General features: G+C 43.3%; 1 protein-coding gene across 2 annotated transcripts in view; it reads right to left on the reverse strand.

The window, feature by feature from the left end:
- The window catches only part of LOC138981557 (kyphoscoliosis peptidase-like), a 176546-nt gene that overhangs the window by 156334 nt on the left and 12712 nt on the right, over window positions 1-7500 (reverse strand). The window contains exon 4 of one of the 2 annotated variants that reach the window (XM_070354512.1): window positions 5006-7500. This exon is cut by the window's right edge and continues 1815 nt beyond it. The exons of the other annotated variant lie outside the window; for it this stretch is intronic. The gene's annotated coding sequence lies outside the window, so the exon portion shown is untranslated. Of the gene's footprint in view, window positions 1-5005 lie in introns of those variants that run through there. 2 annotated transcript variants of the gene reach the window in all.

Raw genomic sequence — 7500 nt, forward strand, 5'->3', positions numbered from 1 at the left:
ATACCTCTTTCAGACGTTATCTTTTCCATGTGTTCCAGACTCTCGCTGTTGTCGTCTGTCTGATTTAACGCACTATCATGCGAACAGTCTTTGGTCTGCCAATCATTTGCGCCCAAACACATGGTGTCGTCTCTATTGTTTACATGTTCCTCTCCACTGCGCCTAGTGTAAGTAGCAGGCGGTGGGTCTGTCTCACGTGCAGAGCGTGGCGTGTCAACACAGGAATGTGTACTGTCATGTTGTGACGGAGGCATGAACTCAGGGGTGGCTAAAAATAGACCGCATGGCGAAGTATGCCTACTGTCAACAATGTTATCACTTGCCTTATTTTCTTGTTCCTGTCTTTTGTTTGTTTCTGTGGAGCACTGTGTCACAATGTTTTCTGTTCTTGTTTCGTCAGTCCGTGAAGTAGCACGCCTGTCTTCTGCCCTTTTCTTGTCGCGGCGTATCTGTGACGGGGGTTTGCGTCTCCACGCGCCCACTGGTAATGTCGGCTCGCCATCTTGTTGATCTGCAGAGTTGAAGCGAAGCACGACGACAGGTTTGTCGCCTTCGCCCGTCACCTTCCAGGAGATAAGAGCGTGGTCCGCGATAATGGTGGTCAGAATAGACTCCACAGTTTTAGGTAGGCCTAAAACTGACATCTTAGTGGCTGTTGTTGCTGAAAATGTCGAACTTTTGACACAGCAAATGTGTTCGTGTCTTGCCACAGCGACCACCGGAAGTCGGGTCCCGGGGGGAGAGAGAGAGAGAGAGAGAGAGAGAGAGAGAGAGAGAGAGAGAGAGAGAAAAAAACAATGAAAACAACATTCTTGTTACTGATTACAAATCATGATATGTATTTCTATGTGTGTATGAAAGAGAATTCAACAAATAATAATAAGAAAGTGCAACAGTTCTCACTTTGTGTTGAATAAACAATAGATCCAGAGGAGCGAATTACTGTGTGGTTGTGTTTACTTTGACACGTGCTTTCTGTACCTGAAACTTTTACCGTGACCGTGATTTGCCACTGGTGTTCGTGATCGTGAAAACAAAAATCAATGTAACTGTGATCTTGAAAGCTAAAATTTCCCTTCCCGTGATCGTGATGATACCCCCCCTTTGGGGCCCTCAGTGATTTATTACCAGCAATCCTTTATAAACATGGCGTCCGGTACAGATAGCAGTCAATTGCCAACGGAAACTAGCAAATTGAAGGTATTAATTGGTCATTAGCGGTGCCAGAGAGCCTCCTGTTTATCTCCTCGTGTTTGACTTGCAAGAAGTTTCTCTGCCGCGTTGATGGGTTGTGCCTTTGAATAAGAATGATATAGGCACACACTTATTTTTCTGATTTTTTCTTCTTCTTTTAAAGTGAGCCAAAGGTTTTCTTTTTCTGCTTCCTTTTAGATTTACTGCTAACAATGTATCAGTATTACTGTTAGCGACTTGCTTTGTGTGTGTGTGTGCGTGTGTGTCGCCGTGTGTGTGTGTGTGTGTGTGTCACACCGTGTGTGTGCGTGTGTATGTGTGTGTGTGCGTGCGTGCGTGCGTGCACGCGAGCGTGTGTGTGTGTCAGTGTGTGTGTGTGTGCGTGCGTGCCGTGTGTGTGTGTGTGTGTGTGTGTGTGTGAGCACCATCACTATCTCTCCCTCAACCGGCATGATCTATCACACCCCCCCATCACATCCCTTGCACACTTCTCGCCACCTTTCATTTCCCTTCGTGTCTATCGCGCATCTAAAGCCGCGAAATAACGTGTGCACATTGTGCTTTGTCAGTGTTTTCTCGCCTTGTCTACTTGGAAGAAATACATTAGTCTTGTTACTGAATTCGGTTGATTGTTTTTCCTTTTTCCTTTCTGGCGATGAGTCATTTCTATGTATGTTGTACTCTTACATGCAACTTCCGTCATTTTTCTGTGAACTGTATACATCTACAATTTGGGTTTGTACGAGTGCAATTGCAGTAAACAATGTTCGAGTCATTGAGCTAAGTATAGGACAAGATTTGGTTTATGCCTTGCTGTAAAAAGATCGTATAGATGGTAAACCGTGGGAGATAACTTGAGTGGTGTGTGTGTGTGTGGGGGGGGGGGGATTGTACCGTTTTTACCTTGCTCATAGCGGGAAGTTGGAAACGAATACCTTTACGTTTCCCTGGCAACGTCATGCAAAATGGATCTCGAGTTTTCTAGTCCTAGAAAAAAGGAAGGGGTGTTTACTTTTATTTCAAGATTTGCGGTTCGCAGTGCTGGCACTATCTTCCACGCTGATGACAGGGGAGGGCAGGTAACCCCGTTCACATTTGGATGAAACTGAATTGAGGGGAGATGGAGGAGGGATTGGTGTGGGTACAGGCGTATACTGCTCAGTGACGCGTCGCCTGTGCCTGCCCTGCGAATATGGAGTCAGCTTCGAATTATCCTAAGATCATCCTGCGTGCATATGCACACACGCACACATGTATGAGCACGATGTTACACATACAGACGCAGCCAGACAGACACATGATTGACAGACTGAAATGAGAAAAACAAAACAAGACACTGAAAGACATTAAGACAGACAGACAAGCTCAAACACACACACACACCACACACACACGTGCGCACAAACACACACACACACACACAAACACACACAAACACCCACACACATACACAGCATAGTGCAGAGTTACACACACACACACACACACACACACACACACACACACACACACACAGAAATAGCTGAGAGACAAAGACGCTGACACGCAGACAGATAGACAGACAGACAGAAAGAGAAACACACTGACAGAGACACACACAAAGAGACAGGGGAAAAGACAGAGAAAGACTCTAGGTGAGTTTTGAAAAAAAAAATGTACCGGATCTCGAGAGCACAAAGTTAAAAGTTCTGTTCGGTAATTAGCACACGCAGCGAAGCGTCACTTGCCAACCGTAATCTGCTGACAGCATGGGAGATACGTTGGCAGCATTGAACTAAAACGATTACACTTATTCCCCGCAGCTGCTCTGATTGTTCTTGTAAAGCACAATGCTGCGTGGTATGGTGCACAATGTGCACAAGTGTCAGGTAACACGAACACTTGTTCGTTCAAAAATAATAACATGCGAAGTAATAGGCTGATAAAGCAATGTTTAGGAAGATATCACACTGACAGACACACTGACACACACACAAGCACGCACGCACAGAAGAACTGACGCACGCACGTACGCGCACGCACAGACACGCACATTCACACACGCATCCGATTAAAGGGAAATAACTGTGATAATGAATTATGAAGCAGAAATCAAAATAGGCATGAATTCTGTCTCTTGAACTACGATTTTGTCTTTATCTTATTGAATGACAGGTTAATACGAGCCCGTACACATGCCTAAGTATTGTCAATAATTAACAACTCATGATTGATTTCGAAATAAATGAAATTTATTTGACTGTAGAAAACGCATCAACAACACACATTCATCAAATGAATACGACATAAGAGATATCAGCAGCACCTGTTAACCCGTGATGTAAAAACATTTTACAAATTACGTCGAACCTAAAACCGCGATTTGTAAAAATGTAAAAATATCGCATTCCACAAAGTAATACATGCCTTTTATTATTATTATTTAAGTTATTGAGACATCCCAGTGCACTAAGGGATTTATAGAGCAAATCGAGAAAATTCATTATTGAACGAAGCGCATAGCGCTGAGTTCAATAATTATTTTCGAGATTTGCTCTATAAATCCCTTAGTGCACTGGGATTGTTTCAATAACGATATTGTCAGTACCGCCAGAGAAAAAAGAAGATTCAAAACGCACATTTTGCAACGCGTATTTGGATAGGCGTAACTGTGTGGTCAGGTTTGTGTCACTGGATCTACTTTTGTGTGGGCTGTCTCAAGTGTGTCGTGCTTTCGTCACACGCAAACTCTTGTTTTAATTTCTGTTGGTAAATTCCAGTGTAGCGTTAAGCTAAAAAGTGATGATCTTTCATAGAGACCTCATTTAAACTCGGAGAAAGGACTGTGCTCTTGGTTTCGAAACCTGCATCGAGCTTCGACAGATTGACTGTGCAGAGTTTTGCCCCTTGCCACGGTCGACGGAAAGCACACTGGTTTCCAAAATAAATGTGGCATGTTTCTCGTGGGTATCTTCACTCATCGGGGAGTCTGGTACTACATATGAACGGTAAGAATGCTCTGAACCCTACACGTATTATATTCCCATCGTTTTTTCGTTCACATTTGCCCAACATGTTAATTTGCTGAGCGGGGTTTATGTCGTCTGCTAGGACAATCAAACCACTGCATGCAGTCTGCACTGCCACTGAGTCTGCACGCACGAGCCCGAGGCACGCTGGTAATAAGTCTTATATATGGTAAGAACGTTCTGAACCCTACACGTTTTCGATTACGATTGTTCTTGCCTTGAAATAATAATTCGGAAACCATTCATTTATTGAACTGATGCAGTCGTATTTCAGTGTAGTCAGTGCGGCTACGTATGACAGAGTCGATCGAGTCAGTCTTCCAAACTGGTCTAGCTGGTACGTTATCGGAATAACACTTGTGTTTTCTGCTAGCGGGTGGGAATTTTATATTAACTCATCATTTGGTAATGTGGATGATAAGCTACATGCCACTAACACGGCATATGAGAAGAATCTATGCAAGTCGGCGAGAATTAGATGAAACACAGCGGCTTCTATTTTTTAGATCAGTGGCAGCCGCACTGTGGCACAGGCACATGCAATCTGTCAGAAAAAAAACCCCACTTCTGCTTTAATTGAGAAGCAGGGAATTTATGGTCATTTGGTATTGTGGAGAATATAAGCTACATGTCAGTAATTAATTCTGATAATGAGAGCACAGTCTTGCTTAGGCAAAGGGCGTAAGAATACGCTCTGTGGAAAAGTTAGCGCACTCCAAGAGTGCGCTAACAGTTTTAGCCGGCATCGCCATTAGCCAATCAACTGGTTCACATCAGTCATGTGACACCAGTACTTACTGACAATTATTATTATTATTATTATTATTATTATTATTATTATTAATATTTGTTGTTTAGAGCCTCTATGCTGGGTGGTGGGGGGTGGTTTGGGCCCGATAGATAAAATATTACGATTTTTAGCATAACAAAGAAAACAAACCCGAATTTCCAAGCGATGGGACAATAAAGTAATGGAGGAAAAAAAATTCTAATAGATCCCTTGACTTTGGGGTAGGTCGACTCTGTTCCTGCTAGCTTTCCACTGGGAGAAAGCGACCCGAATTTCCCAGCAATGGGACAATAAAGTAATGTTTTTACATTTTTACAAATCACGGGTTAACAAGCACCTGCTAGAGACAGATTTGTTTTCTTCTTCGATCAGTTATGTACGACGAGAGCAAAACAAATTAACTTGAACGGATATATAGCTATACATGCAGATATATAATCACATATCAATCATAAATCATTACAATGGGCACTTTCTAAAGCTTCGGCAATGAAGAAATCGTCAATGAAGAAACCATTAGCATGCATGTGTAAAGGGATAAAAAGCAAATAGTAAAACATAAACTTTTAAAATGTCAACTTTTTAAAACGTTAAGCCTGTGAAGCTGAGAAAGAGAGTGAACTACGTTGTTGAAATGGGATAGTGTTTCTGTGTTAGTAAAGGGCAGAATATACTTGCGCAGTTTCAGCGGCATAGACGACGCACTGCATATTATTGATGCTGCGATAGGGATTATGACGAGTACTTGGCCTGTTTTTCTTTCACGCAACGTGTAGCGGGCTGGGATAATCTGCAGTGCGTCGTCTGTCCTGCTGAAGTTACACAAGTGAGCGCCAGGCCTAACGTTTCACATTAAAAGATACCTTCCTTCTAGTTTAGTTGATACGATCTGAAAAGGCTTTTACATGTGTTATTTAAGAGCATCCTCCCACTTGGACACATACCACAACTCAATAACCTGATCGCTTTCTCTGTAGATTGGGAATCTGTTACTGACTTTTCAGTTACAAAATAAATTAAGCGACGTCAAACAATCCCCACACCGGCTTCACACGCAGAAAGCATCACGGCTGAAGATGGTCTGATCGCGGTCATGTAAAAGCCAGGATAGATCTTTCTTGTGTTACATGATCGCTTTCAAGAGAAGGAAGTTCGTACTTTATCATCTGTAAGGGCACTTCTTCTTGTGGAAATAGTTCAGCTCACCGTGTCAGATCTGGGTAGGCTTTTACATGGGATAAGACCATCCCTCCACTGACTTGGTCACATACCAAAAGTAAACTGCCTGGGTGCTCTCTGTACTTAGTGGCGTTTTTGTTTAATGAAATACTTTTTTTTAATGCAACCAGTGGCTTTAAAAGAAATAAATTCACCCACTCACACACAAATCTCACTGGACGCAGGGAGCACCCAGGCGCTTCATTTCTGGTATCAGTGTGACTAAGTGGGGGGTGGTCTTCTTCTTCTTCTTCTTCTTCTTCTTCTTCTTCTTCTTCGCTCATGGGCTAAGACTCCCACGTTCACTCATGTTTTTAGCACGAGTGGATTTTTACGTGTACGACCGTTTTTACCCCGCCATTCAGGCAGCATACGCCGATTTCGGGGGAGGCATGCTGGGTATTTTCGTGTTTCTATAACCCACCGAACTCTGACATGGATTACAGGATCTTTTCCGTGCGCACTTGGTCTTGTGCTTGCGTGTACACACGAAGGGGGGTTAAGTCACTGGCAGGTCTGCACATCAGTTGACCTGGGAGATCGGAAAAATCTCCACTCTTAACCCACCAGGCGGCAGCGACCGGGATTCGAACTCACGACCTCCCGATTAGGAGGCCGACGTCTTACCACCCCGCCACTGCGCCCGTCGGGGGATGGTCTTATCCCTTGTCAAAGCCTGGCCAGATGTGAGATGGTGAGCCCAAGTGTTTTCACGAGTAGGAGCATGCCTTTAAAGCGAGATTCCAACAAAACAGGAATGGGAAGTGAACGGAGAGTATCACAGAAACTGGTGATAGGTGTGGTGGAAATGGAACAACATTTTAGGAAGATATAAAAATAAAATAAAAATAAAAAAACGAACTTGAAAGCAATGTTGTTTAGGATGATCTTCTCCAACAACAGAATAGAAATCCATGATACGAATAAGAATCATAAGAAGATAGTATCTGGTCGAAAAAGGGTGGTGGGAGAGTTTATAAAGAGCGGAGGGGAAGGGGGCAAGGAGGGGGGGGGGGGGGGGGGGACTGAGGTGTGTACGAAATATCAGATACATGCGATATAATATTTTTAGCAGGTGCGGTTGTGCCTGGTCTCTGCAATTGCCATGTCATCTTTGATAAATCATCTTCTTTGTTTTTCTTTTTGTTTTACTGACTGTTCTGATCGGATGGAATTATATCACTTGACTTCCGAAGTTGTCGTATTTCACAACACATTTATTATACCTATTTTTACTTCGTGGTTCACAAATTGAGACCATCTGTCTTCCAACTTAACAGACGGGCAGGA

Source organism: Littorina saxatilis, linkage group LG12, assembly GCF_037325665.1.
Source record: "Littorina saxatilis isolate snail1 linkage group LG12, US_GU_Lsax_2.0, whole genome shotgun sequence".
NCBI lineage: Eukaryota > Metazoa > Mollusca > Gastropoda > Littorinimorpha > Littorinidae > Littorina > Littorina saxatilis.